Raw genomic sequence first — 18,404 nt, 5'->3', positions numbered from 1 at the left:
GAGATGATGTCAAGAACTTATTGATCACCATGCCTAAGGGGGATATTTTAGAAGAACTTATATCTCAGGCAATTATTTGTGACAACAGCTATCGTATTACGTGCTTTCCTGCTCGAGAACGCGCCGGGCGTCTGGCTGTAGAAGGTAGTATGGAGATTTGCCGATAGTTAAGCAGTCTATCAGGTTTTGACTACTGGAATATAAACGACTGCAATAATGTATCGTAAATCTATACGGATGCTTTTCGACTGCTTGTCGAAGTCTTTTTTTTTTCCCAGCCGATAGGTCTCTAGACGTTACAGAGAACCCCGATCAACCCAAACTGTTAATCTTCAATACCCCTTTGTACTTACGATCTTGTATCCACTGACTGTCCTGTTAGATTAACCCAATAAATTTCATTTACTCCGCATACTCAATCCTGTAGACACCCCTTTAATCCTTCAATCACAGACGTAACTCGATTTTACAAAACAGTCAAGAGTATTCAAACCCACTTCATTTAAAAATCCCGATTCACCATTACAACACTGACTTCAGCAGCGATTGCCTCAGTCTTCCCAAAACTCTACGAAGAAGAAAAATCCAAATTCTATGTCTTTCCTTCCCCGACCCGAAGCATGAAGCTCCTCTCTCTAATTTCCTTGATCTTCAAAAAACTCCAATGAAACCGAACTGGTAACCTTACAAAAGCTTGAAAAAAAAAACTCCCCCCCCCCCGATCTCCCCCTAACCTTATCCTCTGAATTTCTTCAATCTTCCGTCTTAGATCCGGAATTGGCTCCCACCTCAAGCTTGGATCCGAAATTGGCTCTCGCCGTCAAGCTTTCTCCTCCGTTTTTACCTTTAAGAAATCCATTTACCGAAAACAATGTTCCCTGAAACGGCACAGAGAACAGGACAGCCTGAAACAGAATCGAACCCCGTAATCAGGACCACATTGAGTCGCCCGACCAATTCAGGTCCTATATTGGGAAAGATGCCCGTAGTAACCTGGATGTTCCCGTAATTGGGTCAAATTGGTCCTCGCGTCAGATTGGCTAAGACCCGTAGTAAGACTTGCATTTCTCGTAATTAGACTGCATTGGGTTGACCGGCAAATTCAGGTCTCATATTGGATAAGAGGACCCGGATTGGATTATCGAAATTGGATCCAATTGGCTCCTCGAACCCGTCGTGTGAATTGGTCCTTCTCTTCTTGCTGACTCCCGTTATTGGAATCGAACGGAGCATTTCAGTATGCCTCGGCTGACTGTAACGGAGTGACTGAACCTGACCACTCAGTATTTGTACTGGAGTTGGTTGATGCTCCCAATATTCGAGGTAACCGAGTATTAATAAAATTCCCCTTTCTTTTTATTTTCACTGTATACTCGTGTTACAACACGACATCCCCCTCTCTGAACCTGTGCATCCTCCGGTATGTACCAATTTACCCAATTGCTATTTGATTCAGAATATATCCCCTACGTCTTTGTCCAGTTCGTCTTCGTCACCTTCATTATCCATATCACTTTCATCTTCTTGCTGCGGAATCTCTGTACCTTCATTAAGGTCTTCCATATTCATCTCTGCGTGTCTTCGTTTAAATATTTTTACTCGCTTCCCTACAATTGGTATTTTCAATTTTGTACCATCTAACTCCTGTAATGAGTAAGTAGCATTATCATGAACAATTGTTACCACATATAGTCCAAACCAACGTTTTGAAAATTTCCGCAAAGTACTATGTTGATTATCCAGACTATTGTCATAAACAAGTACCCAGTCACCTTCCTCGATTGCTTTTGGTCTCAATCGATGTTGCTTATCGAATCGTGCCTTGTTTTGTAACCTTGCTCTTTTTAACCTTCCCAATGCTATCTGGACATCTTCCGTTCTTTACTCCAATTGTCGAATCCTAATAGCCAGAAGTTCTTCTCTTGTCAATCCATCTTTCCATGGTAGCATACTCCAAGTAAGTACCTTTTCTTCAATCGGCATAATTGGTTTTTGACCTGTCATAAGTTCTACTGGCATATATCCTGTCACCGAACTATGTGTTGTTCGATTAGCCCATAATGCAAATGACAAAAGCTGTAGCCACTCTTTAACTTTCCCATTACAAGCTTTAATTAATGCTTTCACAATAGGTGGGTGACCGCGTTCCCTTTTTGCATTCCTTTCCGGATTATAAGCAGTAGTTAGTGATAGTTTAACTCCACATCTTTCAAAGAACTTACGAGCTTCTTGTGCATTTAATTCTCCACGATCTGCAGTGATTTTTCCTACGCACCCATAACGGCAAATGACATCTTCAAGCAAAAACCTACAAATCTCCTCTGTAGATTTTGTCCTCAATGCTCTTCCTTCTACTAGATTTGATAAATCTTCACCAGCTAAAACCAAATATCTCATCTACCATAACCCAACCAGCATAACAACCAAAGCAACAACCCATTTAAAATGAATAGCCAGAGGATACGTAGGATGAAGACCATCTCGATGTCGGATATTAGAATACGATTGACAGATTTCACATGACTCTACAAATGAGAGCACATCTCGATACATATTTTTCCACCAATATCGATCCTTGAGTTTAGCAAAAGTAGCCCAGATTCCTCTATGCCCTGCCCATAAACTATCATGAAACTCCTTTAATAATTTTAGTTTTTCTTCACTTTTTCCTATCACTCATTCTGGCATACGAATTCCTTTCTTCGGTCTCTTCCATAAGAATCCATCTCGAAGTAAAAATCCATATGCTTTTTTTCTTATTTGTTTGAATTTTTCTGTAGACCAATTCCCCTGCTTAGACAAGGTATTCAAGTAATGACCAATATCCAATAATTCTCCTTCATAAGATTCTTCAAGAAATAGCTTGTCTTCTTTGTTAAGATTTGATATTGAATAGAATTTCAATCCGACATCATCAATGTCTTCAACCATTTCGTCGTCCCTCTCGTATCTTGCTCGAGATAGCATGTCTTCTACTAAATTGTCCTTTCCAGTGATATGCTTAAATTCTGGATGTAGTGACTGAATATAAGCAATCCATCTCAACATTGCAATATCTGGCATTGAACAGTTAATAATCATTCCAAGCAATGGCAAGCAATCTGTTTCAATTACTACTACTGCCCCAATCAAATAGTCCTTTTCAGCTTTCATAGCCGAAACAACTCCCCAAAGTTCTCTTTTGACTTGCGAATATGCACGCTGACGAATACTTAAAACTTTAGCCCCAAATCGAACTGCAGATCTACTCCCATTCGAATCATCTTGACCCACCGCCCATCCAATGGCAATTGGACTAGCGTCTATATTAAGAATCACTGGTCTATTGTACTTATAATCAACCTTCCTCAATATTGGAGGTGACATCAATAATTTCTTCAATATTTGCATTGCCTGAAGATGCCTTTCTTCCCATTCAAATCGGTAACCCTTGCAAAACAGTTCATATAATGGATCCGCTATGTGAGCAAAATGAGGGATCCAGATTCGATAAAATACACATGCACCCAAAAACCTGCGAACCTCTGTTAAAGAACCACAATCCTCTTTCATCCTTCCAATTGCATCAACTTTACTCGGATCTGGTTTTCTTCCGTAAGATCCGCATAAATGTCCAACAATTACAACCTCTCGCACTCCAAATACGGACTTCATACCCGATAATGTAAGATGAACTTCTCCAAGCCGAGTTAAAATCTTTTCACAATCTTGTATATGATCAACAACATATCTGCGACATCCCCTCGTATCTAAAGTTTCATCCTTGTCTCCTTCTCTGCACCCTTTTATTGGAACATCATCCAAAAAAGGCATAGTCTTTTCCGAAATAAAATCTCTCAATACCTTATTCATCCCATTCATCATATGCGCAACTGAGTTGGTCGCGCCTTGAGGAAGAGTACACATTCTAACCAATCCAAGCGGTGTCCTCATCGTTGTCATATCTCTACTTCCTTCGGCAAGTTGAAATTGATCATAACCTGAATACAAATCACCCATTGAATAGATCGCCCTTCCAGCAAATGCCTCAGCAAATTCATCCATAATAGGTCCAATTCCTGCATTCCTGACAGTTACAGCATTCACCGGCTGCATATCTTGAATAAACCGTAGTGACCCATTCTTCTTAGGTACCGTAAACCATCGACTAGAATACGGCGCAAATGAAGGTTCTAATATTTTCATCTTTATCTTTTCTTTCAATAGTTCCACCAATTTAGGTAAATGTGTCCTCGGTACTGGAATCGGTCTTAGATTCCAAGGTACATGCGGTACAGTGAAGATAACCATAGGTGTTATAATATTTGGATCCACACACCTAATTTCATGAGATTCGAAGGCAAACGATCAACCTTGTCTAGCCAACATCTTTTTGAAGCAAGTAATTTCCTCCGGTAATAAAGAACCATCAGAACCAATCTTCAATTCTTCAAAAGTCTCTTCAGTAAATTGATGTCCAATACTCATTGCATCTCTTAAACTTGCTTCTTTTGATGCTTCTCCCATTTGTTCTTTAGAATCCTCTGGTAATGGTTCGGCAACAGGCTTTACCTTCTTATCTGCCGTTTTATATCTCGTCTCTACTGTGACTTCTGGTGCTTGAAAAGATTCAAGCATGGTATAAACCTCTCTCGAATGAATCTCAACAAACTTATCATTATATCCTAACCCAATAGATGTAATCAATTCCAATGAATCTTCCAGCCCATTTTCTTCATAAACACCTAAAATCCTCTCATTATCTTGCAATGTACCTATCTTGCGTAACTGTCCTTCAATATCATATAATCTTTTTCTTTCTTTTCTTTTAAAATCATCAACTTTCTTATACATAATATTTCCATTCTCCAATATACCAATAAAACTTGCATCAAAGGCACCTTCATCTCGCGAGAGTACCTCCTCTTTTGTACCTCCATAATCTCGCTTTACAGTGGTACCTCCCCAAAATCCTTAAATCCTTCAACAATCTTTGGCAATGGTTTCTCCCTCAACCTATCCCGATTTCGTTCATGGTTAGGAGGTACTGTTAGAAATTGTACAACTTTCCTCACATCTTCGCTCCGTACCCTTGTATAAGCAAAACCATCGTCAAGTACCTTTGTTTCCATCCGTGTTGCCGTGATATAAGGTTGTCCTAAAATCAACGGATAAGACGTTGTATCTTGAATGAAGAAATGTTGCTCCGTCGCAACATCCCCAATCCGATTTTTGACATCTAGACAAGCTCCATATAATTTGCCTCATGTGTTATTAGCTGCTCGTATTGCCCATCCATGTTCCATATCAATTGACCATTTTTGCTTCTTATAAAGATCTTTAGACATAAGATTTATTTCAGAACCATGGTCCACCAAGGCAACTATTGGTTCTTCAATATCTCCTACCTTCACCAATACCTCAGTAGTTGCCCTTGCCCAATGCTTTCGAGTATAATGGCTCAAAGTTTCCATTTCCTTATCACTAGAATTTTCGAAACGTACTGGCTGATTATACCCATTCTTTTCATTTGTTGGTTGCTTGTAACCAATATCAACCTCTTCTTCATCTCTACATATTCTTGCATTAATAGCATGACTCATTCCAGTTTCACTCATTAATTACCTCTTTCGCTTAATGCTGTCAATGATAACATCATGAAACTCCTTCTTTGCAATTCCCAAGACTTCTTTCAATGTGAATTCCACCTTAGCATTTAATATACGTTCTTTCAATACCCCTTTCAAATTTGTTGCCGCTTCAATGTCAGAAAGTAGCTTATAAGCAATTGATTTGCCCTTATCTTTTGTCTCCGTTGTTTTTTCTCCCAATGATGCTGAGGTATCCTTTACAGGCAATTCTTGTGAAGCTGCCTCCCGAGCCTTGTCTCCTCGAGTTTGCCTCTTAAAAGAATTTCCTTCTCTAGTATCATCAAAATTTCCTCGTCTTTTTTCTTCCATCAAAGCTTCATGTTGGCTCTTAACAATATATGCATGAACTGAAAGAGACTCAACAGGATCCTCCCAACCTGTTCTACCTCGTATTGTAGCTGCAGTTCTCGATAACGCTTCTCGAGGTAATTTCCCTTCTTGCATTGTAGAAACGGCAGAAGCCCAAAACTCACTAGTTTTCGCACTTCCTCCAATTTCATCATCTACTCTAGCACCATAACTTGCACTTTCTCGTGCTGCTGTTTCATGCTCTTTTAAGTAATCTTGAACCAATGCACTCATTCTTCCCTTGCCAAAATTGATTTGAAGAAGATCCTCTCTATTTTTCAATGCTATCTTCCCATCTTTTAAGCAAATAATTCCCTGCCGTATCATATTATTAAATTCATAGCAATCTTTTCTAGTATGTGAAGCATCATCACACCAAATGCATCTTTGTACATATCCTTGTTTTGAAACATTCTTCGAATTGTTTATAGAAGTATTCTCTTCAAGTCTTGCCAATTTGATTTGAAGATCTCGCATTCCTCGTATAATTTCTTCCATACCCATATCTGCTTTCTTTGACAAGGATGTCGAAGGTTGAACTGTAGGCATTGTGGGTGGTGTTGTACATACTCGAGCTTTGGGTGCTTGTACTATTTTCGGAATATTGCTCCTATCCTTCCTCCTTTCTTTTTTTGTAAGCAACTTCACCGCATCTTCAACGTTCTTACACTTCGTTGTCAATCCTTCATCTTCTTCTTTGTCTTCAAGAAGGGGTTCTAATTTCTCTTACAATTCTCCATCAGCAGCTTGAAGAAATAGATCAACTTTGTTCAGCTCTAATGTCAATTTTTCTACCTTCGATAATTGAGAGTACTGCCTCTCAAATTCCCTTAGTAGCTCTGTTGCTTGCAAATTCTTATTAGGTTGTTCAATCCATCCCAAAAACAGCTTCTTAGTAATGCGATCAGCATCTTCCAAGAAATATTCGTCTTTCAATGTATGTGAAAAATCCTCCCATGAATTCCCATAACGATCCATAATCGATGTAATATGGTCTCTTATCTCCGGCATCATGGCAAGTCCAAATAGTACAACCATTTTCTTCTCAGAAACCCGATATAATTCCATTTCACGAACATAACATCTTAAATACCTTGAAATATTCCTCCCATCAAATTGATCAATTTTATTGACCACTGCTTGCAATGCTTTGGTTGCCAAAGCTTCGTTTCGATCATTGCTTTGCTGTTGCTGCATTGACAATGAGAAGGCTTGAAACAAACTAGCAATAGACGGATCCATGTGTATACCTTGTCCTTTAGAAGACTCCCCACCAGAAACTTCTCCCAAAAATCCTTCAAAATTTTTATTTTCGTTTTCCATAAAAATAAAGATAAAATCAACCGAAATCCAATACCTTCCACCTCAAGCTTTCACGTCGGGTTCACCACTTATGTCGTATTACATGCTTTTCTGCTCGAGAACGCGCCGGGCGTCTGGCTGTAGAAGGTAGTATGGAGATTTGCCGATAGTTAAGCAGTCTATCAGGTTTTGACTGCTGGAATATAAACGACTGCAATAATGTACCGTAAATCTATACGGATGCTCTTCGACTGCTTGTCGAAGTCTTTTTTTTTTCCCAGCCGATAGGTCTCTAGACGTTACAGAGAACCCCGATCAACCCAAACTGTTAATCTTCAATACCCCTTTGTACTTACGATCTTGTATCCACTGACTGTCCTGTTAGATTAACCCAATAAATTTCATTTACTCCGCATACTCAATCCTATAGACACCCCTTTAATCTTTCAATCACAGACGTAACTCGATTTTACAAAACAGTCAAGAGTATTCAAACCCACTTCATTTAAAAATCCCGATTCACCATTACAACACTGACTTCAGCAGCGATTGCCTCAGTCTTCCCAAAACTCTACGAAGAAGAAAAATCCAAATTCTATGTCTTTCCTTCCCCGACCCGAAGCATGAAGCTCCTCTCTCTAATTTCCTTGATCTTCAAAAAACTCCAATGAAACCGAACTGGTAACCTTGCAAAAGCTTGAAAAAAAAACTCCCCCCCCCCCCGATCTCCCCCTAACCTTATCCTCTGAATTTCTTCAATCTTCCGTCTTAGATCCGGAATTGGCTCCCACCTCAAGCTTAGATCCGAAATTGGCTCTCGCCGTCAAGCTTTCTCCTCCGTTTTTACCTTTAAGAAGTCCATTTACCGAAAACAATGTTCCCTGAAACGGCATAGAGAACAGGACAGCCTGAAACAGAATCGAACCCCGTAATCAGGACCACATTGAGTCGCCCGACCAATTCAGGTCCTATATTGGGAAAGATGCCCGTAGTAACCTGGATGTTCCCGTAATTGGGTCAAATTGGTCCTCACGTCAGATTAGCTAAGACCCGTAGTAAGACCTGGATTTCCCGTAATTAGACTGCATTGGGTTGACCGGCCAATTCAGGTCTCATATTGGATAAGAGGACCTGGATTGGATTATCGAAATCGGATCCAATTGGCTCCTCGAACCCGTCGTGTGAATTGGTCCTTCTCTTCTTGCTGACTCCCGTTATTAGAATCGAATGGAGCATTTCAGTATGCCTCGGCTGACTGTAACGGAGTGACTGAACCTGACCACTCAGTATTTGTACTGGAGTTGGTTGATGCTCCCAATATTCGAGGTAACCGAGTATTAATAAAATTCCCCTTTCTTTTTATTTTCACTATATACTCGTGTTACAACACGACACCGCCTCTTTGAATTACGACAAGAAAGACAATCAGGTTGGAGAAATGATGGAGCATTTGCTACATTTTCAAATGGTCCAGAGAATCACTCCATAGATCCTGAACCCATGCAAATTGATGCAGTACGTTTCATACCCCTCACAGCTGAGGAAAGGAAGCGACGGTTTGAACAAAACTTGTGTTTATATTGCGGAGAAGTGGGCCATAAAGCTGTAGATTGTCGGAAGAAACAGAAGCCTAAAACAACAAGACCCAGGAGTACAAGCATGCAGGAAAACAAGGACGCCCAGCCACAATAGGGACCGTGCAGCTGGACATCTCAACATCCAAAATTAATGAAGGTCCCTTTCTCTCATCTCAACCTTGAGATTGTGTTATGGTACCTTTACATCTGGGTATTCAAGAACTACAAGTTGATGCTTTATTAGACTCGCGTGCATCCGCTTGCTTTATAGATGAAGAGTTTACCAAGCTTCACAATATTTCTCTTGTAAAGAAACTTAAGCATGTCCATGTAGAAGTCATAGACGGACGACCATTGTCTTCATGCAATGTTATCCATGAAACTAAACCATTGAAGGTACGTCTTGAAAACCATGAGAGCAATATTGTGTTTACTGTTATCAAGACCCCTTCATGTCCTATCATTTTGGGACTATCTTAGCTTGATAGATATAATCCATTGATAGATTGGAAGTTGCGGAAAGTGACATTTCCAACAAACTCCTTGAAGGTGGAATCTGCCAAGACAATGTCTAGAAACAAATCCTTGTTTATAGGTGCAAGGGCTTTCATGAAGGAAGCCAAGCAAAATACACCTCTTGTCATCTTCGCAACTCCGACTCGAGAAGATGTAACTCCGACTTTGGTTATTCCAAAGCAGTATGAAGAATTCAAAGATGTCTTTGAAAAGAAGAATGCTGATATGCTGCCAGAGCATCGACCCTATGACTGTGCCATTGAATTGCAAGAAGGAGCACAACCACCTTTTGGACCAATCTACAATTTGTCGCAGATGGAGTTGACTGAGTTGCGAAAGTGCATTGACGAGAATCTAGCCAAGAACTTCATCCGTCATTCGAAGTCGCCAGTTGGGGCACCAATCTTATTTGTGAAGAAGAAGGATGGCTCACTACGGATGTGCGTGGACTATCGAGGTCTCAACAAGGTGACAAAAAAGAATCGCTACCCACTGCCTTTGATCTCTGGTCTTCTAGAACAACTTGGGCGTGCAAGGATCTTTACAAAAATTGACCTAATGGGAGCTTATAACCTTGTGCGAATCAAGGAAGGAGATGAATGGAAGACAGCTTTCCAAACAAGGTATGGCCATTTTGAATACAATGTCATGCCATTTGGTCTTACTAATGCTCCAGCGGTCTTTCAACACATGATGAATGACATCTTTCGAGAGCATCTAGATGATTTTATTGTCATCTATCTAGATGATATTTTGATATTTTCTAAGAACGAGGAAGAACATGAGAAGCACGTTCGTCTTGTATTCAAAAAACTACGGGAGCGAGGACTCTATGCCAAATTGGAGAAGTGCTTATTTCACCAAACTGAGATGGAGTTTTTGGGATTCATCGCGACTACGGAAGGCTTGAAGATGGATCCAAAGAAGGTGGAAGCAATCATGTCTTGGGAAGTTCCGAAGACGGTTAGGGACGTATAATGTTTTCTTGGATTTGCTAACTACTATCGGATCTTCATCAAGAATTATTCTCAAGTTGCTGCCCCCCTCACTCGGTTAACGTGCAAAGACAAGCTCGAATGGGGACCTATCGTAGAAAAAGCATTTCAAGATTTGAAGATGGTATTTACTACAGCTCCAATCTTGGTACATCCGGACTTTACAAAGGCCTTTTATTTGGAGACAGATGCTTCGGATTTTACTTTGGGAGCTGTACTTTCACAGATGGGCGTAGATGAGAAGCTCCATCCAGTTGCGTTCTATTCTCGAAAATTCTCTGCTGCTGAGATCAACTATGAGATCCACGATAAGGAACTCCTTGCTATAGTAGATTCTTTCCAAGAGTGGCGTCACTTTCTCGAAGGAACTACACATCTAGTGACCGTATATACAAATCACAAGAATTTGGAATATTTTATGTCGGCTCGGGTTTTGAATCGGCGTCAAGCTCGGTGGAGTATGTCGCTATCCAGGTTCGACTTTGTTATTACTTATCGGCCTGGGAAGCAACAAAGGTTGTCCGATGCATTATCAAGGAGATCATATCTCGCGCCAAAGGCTGGAGATGTAGCATTTGATCAACAGTGCACGACATTGTTGAAGCCAGAGAAATTTCGGCTCAATGCAGCTATTATACCAATTGATGCTGACTTCCTCGACCAAGTACGGGCAGCAACCATTGAAGATTCTCTAGCCTTTGATATCAAGCAACATGCTAGTGATGATAAATTCAAGATGGAAGGAGATCTAGTATATTTCGAAGAGCGCTTGTATATCCCAATAGGGCCAACACGACTCCGAGTTCTTCAATCTCGTCATGACTTTCCAGCTGTGGGACATTTTGGATTCAATAAGACCTTAGAACTTATTTCTCGCGATTTCTGGTGGCCTTAAATGTGGAAGGATGTGAAAGATTTTGTTGTATCTTGTGACATTTGTTCAAGATCCAAAAATCCTCGACATCGGCCTTATGGACTTCTACAGCCATTGCCTATTCCGCACCGACCATGGTCTTTGGTTTTCATGGACTTTATTACGGATCTACCACCATCGAATTCATTTGACAGCATTTTTGTTGTCGTAGACCGGCTTACAAAGATGGCACATTTTGTCCCTTACAAGAAGACATCGTCAAGCGAAGACACAGCAAGACTCTTTCTTGATAGTGTGTATCGATATCATGGTCTACCAGATGATATCGTATCGGATCGAGGAACCCAGTTTGTGTCAAAGTTTTGGAAATCTCTTTTTGAAATATTGAAGGTGGATATCAAGCTTTCTTCGACATTTCATCCTCAAACGGACGGCCAAATAGAACGGGTGAATCAAGTTTTAGAGCAATATTTACGTTGCACCATCAACTATCAACAAGATGATTGGGCCGCATATCTACCGCTAGCCGAGTTCGCATATAACAACACCCTTCATGCGTCAACTCAACAAACGCCATTCTTTTCCAATTATGGATACCATCCGAAGCTTGACTTATGGAGTTTATCAACGATTAACAATCCGGCAGCTGAAGGATTGGTGAAGAAGCTTTCGCAGCTTCAAACTACATTGAAGCTTCAATTGCAAACTGCCCAAGAATCTTACAAGGCATCCGCGGACAAATTTCAGAATCAGGCACCTAAATTCACGATTGGAGACAAAGTTTGGCTGCTTCGACGAAATATTAAGACCAAGCGGCCATGTGACAAATTGGACTATCGGAGATTGGGACCATTTGTTATCCAGAAGCAGATCAATCCTGTAGCGTATCGTCTGGAGTTACCAGCTACTATGAAGGTACATCCTATCTTTCATGTTTCTTTGTTGGAGCCTTATCGAGAATCGTCTTTTCCTGAAAGAGTACAATGTCCACCACCTAGCATAGAAATAGAGAACCACGAAGAATACGAGGTGAAAAAGGTACTGGATTCATGGCAAAGACGGGGTAAATTAGAATACTTTGTGCATTGGAGCGGTTACGATATTAATGAACGAACATGGGAGCCGGTCGAGAATCTCGCGAATGCGCCGCAAATGGTACAGGAGTTTCATCGACGATATCCTGAGAAACCCAAGCCGGTTCGACGATAGCTTCTTACTGAAGCTTGCTCATCTAGAAAACAAAAAAGAGGAGAGAGCACCACCAAAATCCATAGTTGATGTAGTCATTCTCTCCAAGATAGCGTAGAACTTTGTTAGTAGCCCAAGTTTGTTCTTATTGTTTTAGCCTTTGAATATGGATAGCCAAGATACTATACTTGTCATGTCATCTCAAGCAACTAGCTCACAAAGACGACCGCGAGATGAAGAACCGCCTGCACCACGACGACGTCGAAGGATTCCGAGCAACAAATCGTTGGTGATTGTATTTGAGGTCGAGCCTGCCTACAATGGTCAGCCAGAAGGAGTGTTTGCAGGACAATTTCACAATGAAGACACGGAGGTTCATGCTTGGTCAGAAGTTGAAGGCGTGGGCCACTACCGTTGACTTCAAGGACCATTGAATCACTTGCCTCGTGAACAACAATTGGAGTTCATAACAGAGGTTATGCGACAGATCTTCATTTTCTTGCGTTGGTATTGACTGACGATAACATTGCTTCTCAGAGACCTCGAAGCTAAAGGAGGAGGTGATGTTAGGGACATAGTCCTTAGACCTTTCTAGAGACAAGTTTCTAGAACCTTCTAGAAAGAAGTCTCTAGAAACTTCCATAAGATTCCTTGAATATTCTCTTAGAATATTCTTCAAAGATTCTCTAAAGATTCTTTGAAGATTCCCTTAGGAGGCTCTAGAAGATTCTTAGAATATTCTAGTAGATTCTAGGAAGTTACTTGAGAAGCTTCCTAGCTCTTGGGTAGTTGCTCGAGAAGCTTCATAGTTCTTGGGAAGCTTCTTGATGCGCTTCCTTAGAACCATAGGCCAGTAGTATATATAGGAGTCGAGGCTGAAGAGTTCTTCAGTCTCGACAACACATCTCTTGAAGCTCTAGCTCAATTCTCCTGGCGTTACTCTTGTACTCATCTGATAATCTAGTTCTTGTCATTTCTTCTTGAACTTCTTGTTTAGATTTCTTGTTTGTATTTTTGGTCCGTGACAATATGATAGAAAATACATGCTTCTAAAAACCTTCTAACTTTCATTATATTTGTACGCTCTTTCATCTTTTTTATAACATCAATCTTTTTCATATTTGGCTTGCATCCATATGATCCACACATATGTCCAACCACCAAAATTTCTTTAACTCCAAATATTGATTTTGCTTCCAATAAGATTAAATGAACCTCTTCTAATCTTATCAAAATCTTTTTACAATCATTGATATGATCTGCCACAAACTACTTACATCCCTTCAAATCCAAAAGTCTCATCTTTTCTTTCTTCTTCACATTCTTTAATTGGCACATCATCTAAAAAAGGCATTGTTATACTTAGAATAAAATTTTTGAATACCTTATACATTCCATTCATTATGTGTGCTACAAAATTTGTTGCCCCTTGTGATAAGGAATATATTTTGACTAATCTTAATGGTGTCTTCATAGTTGTCAAATCTCTGCTTTGTATTGACAGTTGAAATTGATCATACCTCGAATAAAGATCTTCTATAGAATAAATTGTTCTTCTTGTAAATGCCTCTGTAAATTCATCCACAATTAGACTTGAGCCCATGTTTCTAATAGTTATCTTATTTATTGGTTGCATATCTTGAATAAACCTCAATGTCCTATTTTTCTTAGGTATTGTGAATCATTGATTGAAATATAGTGCAATATATGGTTTTAAAATTTCCATCTTAATCTTTTCATTGAATAATTCAACTAGCTTTGGCAAATAGGCCTTTGGAACTGGAATTGGCATCAAATTCCATGGTTCATATGGAATTATAAAAATAACCATAGGTGCTATAATATTTGGATCAATATACCATATTTCATGTGATTCAAATATAAATGCCTTATTATGTCGTGAAAGCATTTCTTTAAAACATCTCTCTTCATCTCTTATTAAAAATTTATCACATCCAATTTTTAAACCATCCAATGTCAAATCATCCTTAAATTCATGACCTACTTTGCTTGAATCTCTAAAATTTTGTTTCATAGAAGCTCCTTTAATCTTTTCTTCAAAATGTGATGGTAGTGGCAATGCCACTTGTTTAACCTTTTTTGCAACAGTCTTATATTTTATATTTATATTCACTTCATACTTATTTATATATTCTTTTATTCTATCATAAAATTACTTAGAATGCATATTTATTATCTTATCACCTCCTTCAAAATCTTTATTTAATAATATTTATAAATCATCCATAGTATCAACAAAATAAGATTCTTCAAATATCCTTGATATGTATTCATCTTCATCAATCACACTACATTTTTTTAACTCATTTTTATATTTTTAATATTTTTCTTATCTATCCTTCTAAAATTATTTATATTTTTGAATAAGATATATCCATCTCATAATAATCCTATGATATCCTCATCCTTTCTACTAGTCAAGAAGCCTTCACTTTTTTTACCACCACAATCTCGGTTTACAATGGCGTCTAATAAAAATCCTTTGAGTCTTCAAGATCTTCAAATTCTTTGTGTATCTTTGACAAAAGATGCTCTCTCAAATTATCTTGATTTCTTTCATGATTTGCACAAACTGTTAAAAATTACACTGTCTTTTTTCCGTTGTCGTGTTGTGGTTTGGCTATTATATGAAAATAATGTAATTATGTACTTAATATATAATTTATTAAATAACATGATGAGAGCCATGTTAGTAGATTTTAGTTGGTTGTAGAATATAATTTTATTATTACCTTGAGAACATGTTGTTTAAAAAGATTATTATAGAATTTTTATAACTTTAATTTCCTTTTGATAGTGGCTTTTAAGATTGGTTTTGGTTGATAGTAACTTCTAAATATTTAGAGTCACCTTTCTTTGACATTGGTGATCTTTGAAAACTTATTTTGGTTCTTTTATTTGGTGTTTAGAGCATAAATTATGTAAATCTTGTAAGAAAAAGAATTGAAGAAAGGTTTTGGTAGCAAAGGGAATAATTAGGGCACCAATATAAATGAATGGAGATGAATGATGAAAATCTCCATTCTTATTGGTCAAAAATCATGACCAATGGGCTTTGAGGAGGCTGCCCGAGGCCATATTAGGGATTAGGATTAGTTTTTCATAGCCATTTGAACTTTGAAGGCTAGGGTCAGCAAGTTTAGGTTTTTGGCTATGGTTTTGGTGCAAGTTTTGTATATTTTGGAGTTTATATGAAGGAGATATAAGTGCTCAAAGTTAAGGTAATGATTTAGGAGCTACTGTCACTCTTTTTGGCATAACGCACGGGTTCGGATAGCAATTGAGGATCGCCGACCGCGACTAGAGAGAGCACTTTTCCACCTATACTTTTTATATACTGCTTACTGGATTCTAAGTTAAAGTGAAGGAGTTATTAGATTTTGAAGTCAGCACATGCAATCTAAGGGTAGTAAGTAACCCAATTTTCTAGTGGTTGTATCTTGAGCTATATCTTGAGCAATTTGATAAGGTTTTGGCTCAAAATTTCAAGAAATGTGTAATTTCATGTTAATAAACTTTTTGCATAAGTTTTATGACATTTTAGTATTGGATTCTTGAGATATTAAGAAAATAGTGCTCAAGTGCTTGTAAATTAGGGTTTAGAGCATCTGCTCGGGTTTCTTAGATTCCAAAAGATTGGAAGTGAATTTGCAGTTGGTTTTTTTTTAATAAAATTTAAAGATGAATTCTAATTATCCTATAAATTTGAGACAAATTGAACGGTTAGATCAAGAGTTATGAATTTTTAAAGTTTGGAAAAAGAAAACCGTTTGCGGAAAAAATATGTTTTGAAGGGATTTTGTTATATTTTGAATTTTATGTAAAATAAAGGAGTTTTGGAAGCTAAGACAAGATTCATATAAAGGTTTAAGCTACACTATCTACAATTAGATATCCAATATATTTCCAGATAGCAAATCACGCCATACGACACCATCTTGATTTCTTATCTTTGCATAAGCCAATCCATCATCCATAACCTTTGTCTCCATTCAAATAGTAATAATATATAGTTGTTCTAATATAATAGAATATGTAAACATATCTTGCACAAAGAAATTTTGTTCATGAATAATATCTTCTATTGTTACCTTGATATTTGGACAAGCTCCATACAAATCTCCCTTTGAATTATTTTTTGCTCTAATTATCCACCCATGCTCAATAATAATAGGCCAATTTCTCCTTTTAAATAATTCTATTGACATTAAATTGATTTCAGAACTACGATCAATCAATACTACAATTGATTCTCCTAATTCTTTCAATTTTACTAAAGTTTCTATTATAGCTCTTATCCAATGACTTCAAGAATAATGATTAGAAGTTTGAATCATATCTTCTTTCCTTGTAAATTTGACTTGTGAAATATCTCTAATAATTTTCATTTTAACTTTTTCATCTTTATTACTTCCTATTGTCTTTATACCTTGTATATTTGATATTATAGTATCACCAATAGATTGTTGTTTCTTTTTTATTGTGTTGATAATAACTTCATAAAACTCTTGTTTTGTAATTCTTAGAATTTCACCAATTATAAATTCAACCTTTTTACTTAAAATCCACTCTTCCAATATCTTCTTCAAATCTGTAACAACTTCTATATCTCATTATAATTTATAAGTGGAAACCTTTGTTTTTTCTTTCACAATCTCCTTCTTCTTTGTAGAAATATTCTTTGTTGTCTCTTCATGCATAGGATTCTTCTGTTGTCTCTTCATGCATAGGATTCTTCTGTTGTCATTTTTTCTCTCTCCTTGTGATTCTTTTTGATGGCCCTTCATGATTTTCACCTCTCTTTCATTTTTCTTCTATTAATGCTTCATATTAACTCTTTGTAATATGATCATGAACTAATAATCTATCTATTGGATCATCCCACCTAGTAATTTGCTAAATATTATTGCCAACATTTTTTAAATCATCTCTAGTAAATTTTTCTTTTTCAGCATAATTCATTGCACTTGACCATAAAGAATTAGATTCTCTTTGATACTCAAGATTTATACTTAAACATTTGCTTGGATTTTTTGCCATCCAAAATATTGATGCTTCATTGCTTAAAATTATATATACTTTAAAAGCATCTTCCACAAATACCTTCATTCCTCCTTTACCAAAATTTGTCACTAATTTTTCTCTACTCTCTTTTAAGTGTATTATACCATCTTTAAAAAAAACAACTCCTTTACGTAGCACTTCTAAAAAATCTTCACACTCCCTTCTTAAATGATCTATGCTATCACACCACATGTACCTATGCACTATACCTTCCATTGCTCTTGATTTTTGTCTTGTTGACATTCTTGATGTTTGACCCTTCTCTTCAAATTTTGTAAATTTAATTTGTAAATCTATCATTCCACGTATGATTTTATCCATGCTTATTTCTTCTTTCTTTAATATAGACATTGAAGGTTGAGTTATAGATATAGGATGAGTAGAAGATATTTTTGCCTAAGATGCTTGCAAAGTTTTTTCAACATCTACCTTGTCATTTCTTCTTTCTCTTTTTGCAAGTAATCCTATTGCTTCTTTTATTTTCTTCCAATTCTTTGTCAATCCTTCTTCTTCTTTATCTTCAAGTAAAATTTCCAACTTATCTTGTAATTCTCCATTAATTGCTTAAAAAAATAACTTCACTTTGTTTAAATCTAATAATTATTTGATTTTTTTTATAAAGACAAATATTACCTTTCAAACTCCTTTAATAATCTGTTGCTTGGAGACCCTTCTTAGATCTTTCAATCCACTCAAAAAATAGTTCTTTTCTAATTCTGTCACTATCTTCTAAAAAATACTCATCTTTTAATGCTTGAGATAATTTTTTCCATGAACCTCTAGATTGTCCTACAATAGACTTCATATGACTTATTATTTCTAGTGTAGTAGCTAGTTCAAATGATTGAACTATCTCCCTTTCAAAAACATGCTTCAATTTCATTCCCTT

This window comes from Physcomitrium patens, chromosome 3, assembly GCF_059467195.1.
Source record: "Physcomitrium patens ecotype Gransden chromosome 3, ASM5946719v1, whole genome shotgun sequence".
Taxonomy (NCBI): domain Eukaryota; kingdom Viridiplantae; phylum Streptophyta; class Bryopsida; order Funariales; family Funariaceae; genus Physcomitrium; species Physcomitrium patens.
This window is presented reverse-complemented; position numbering follows the sequence as displayed.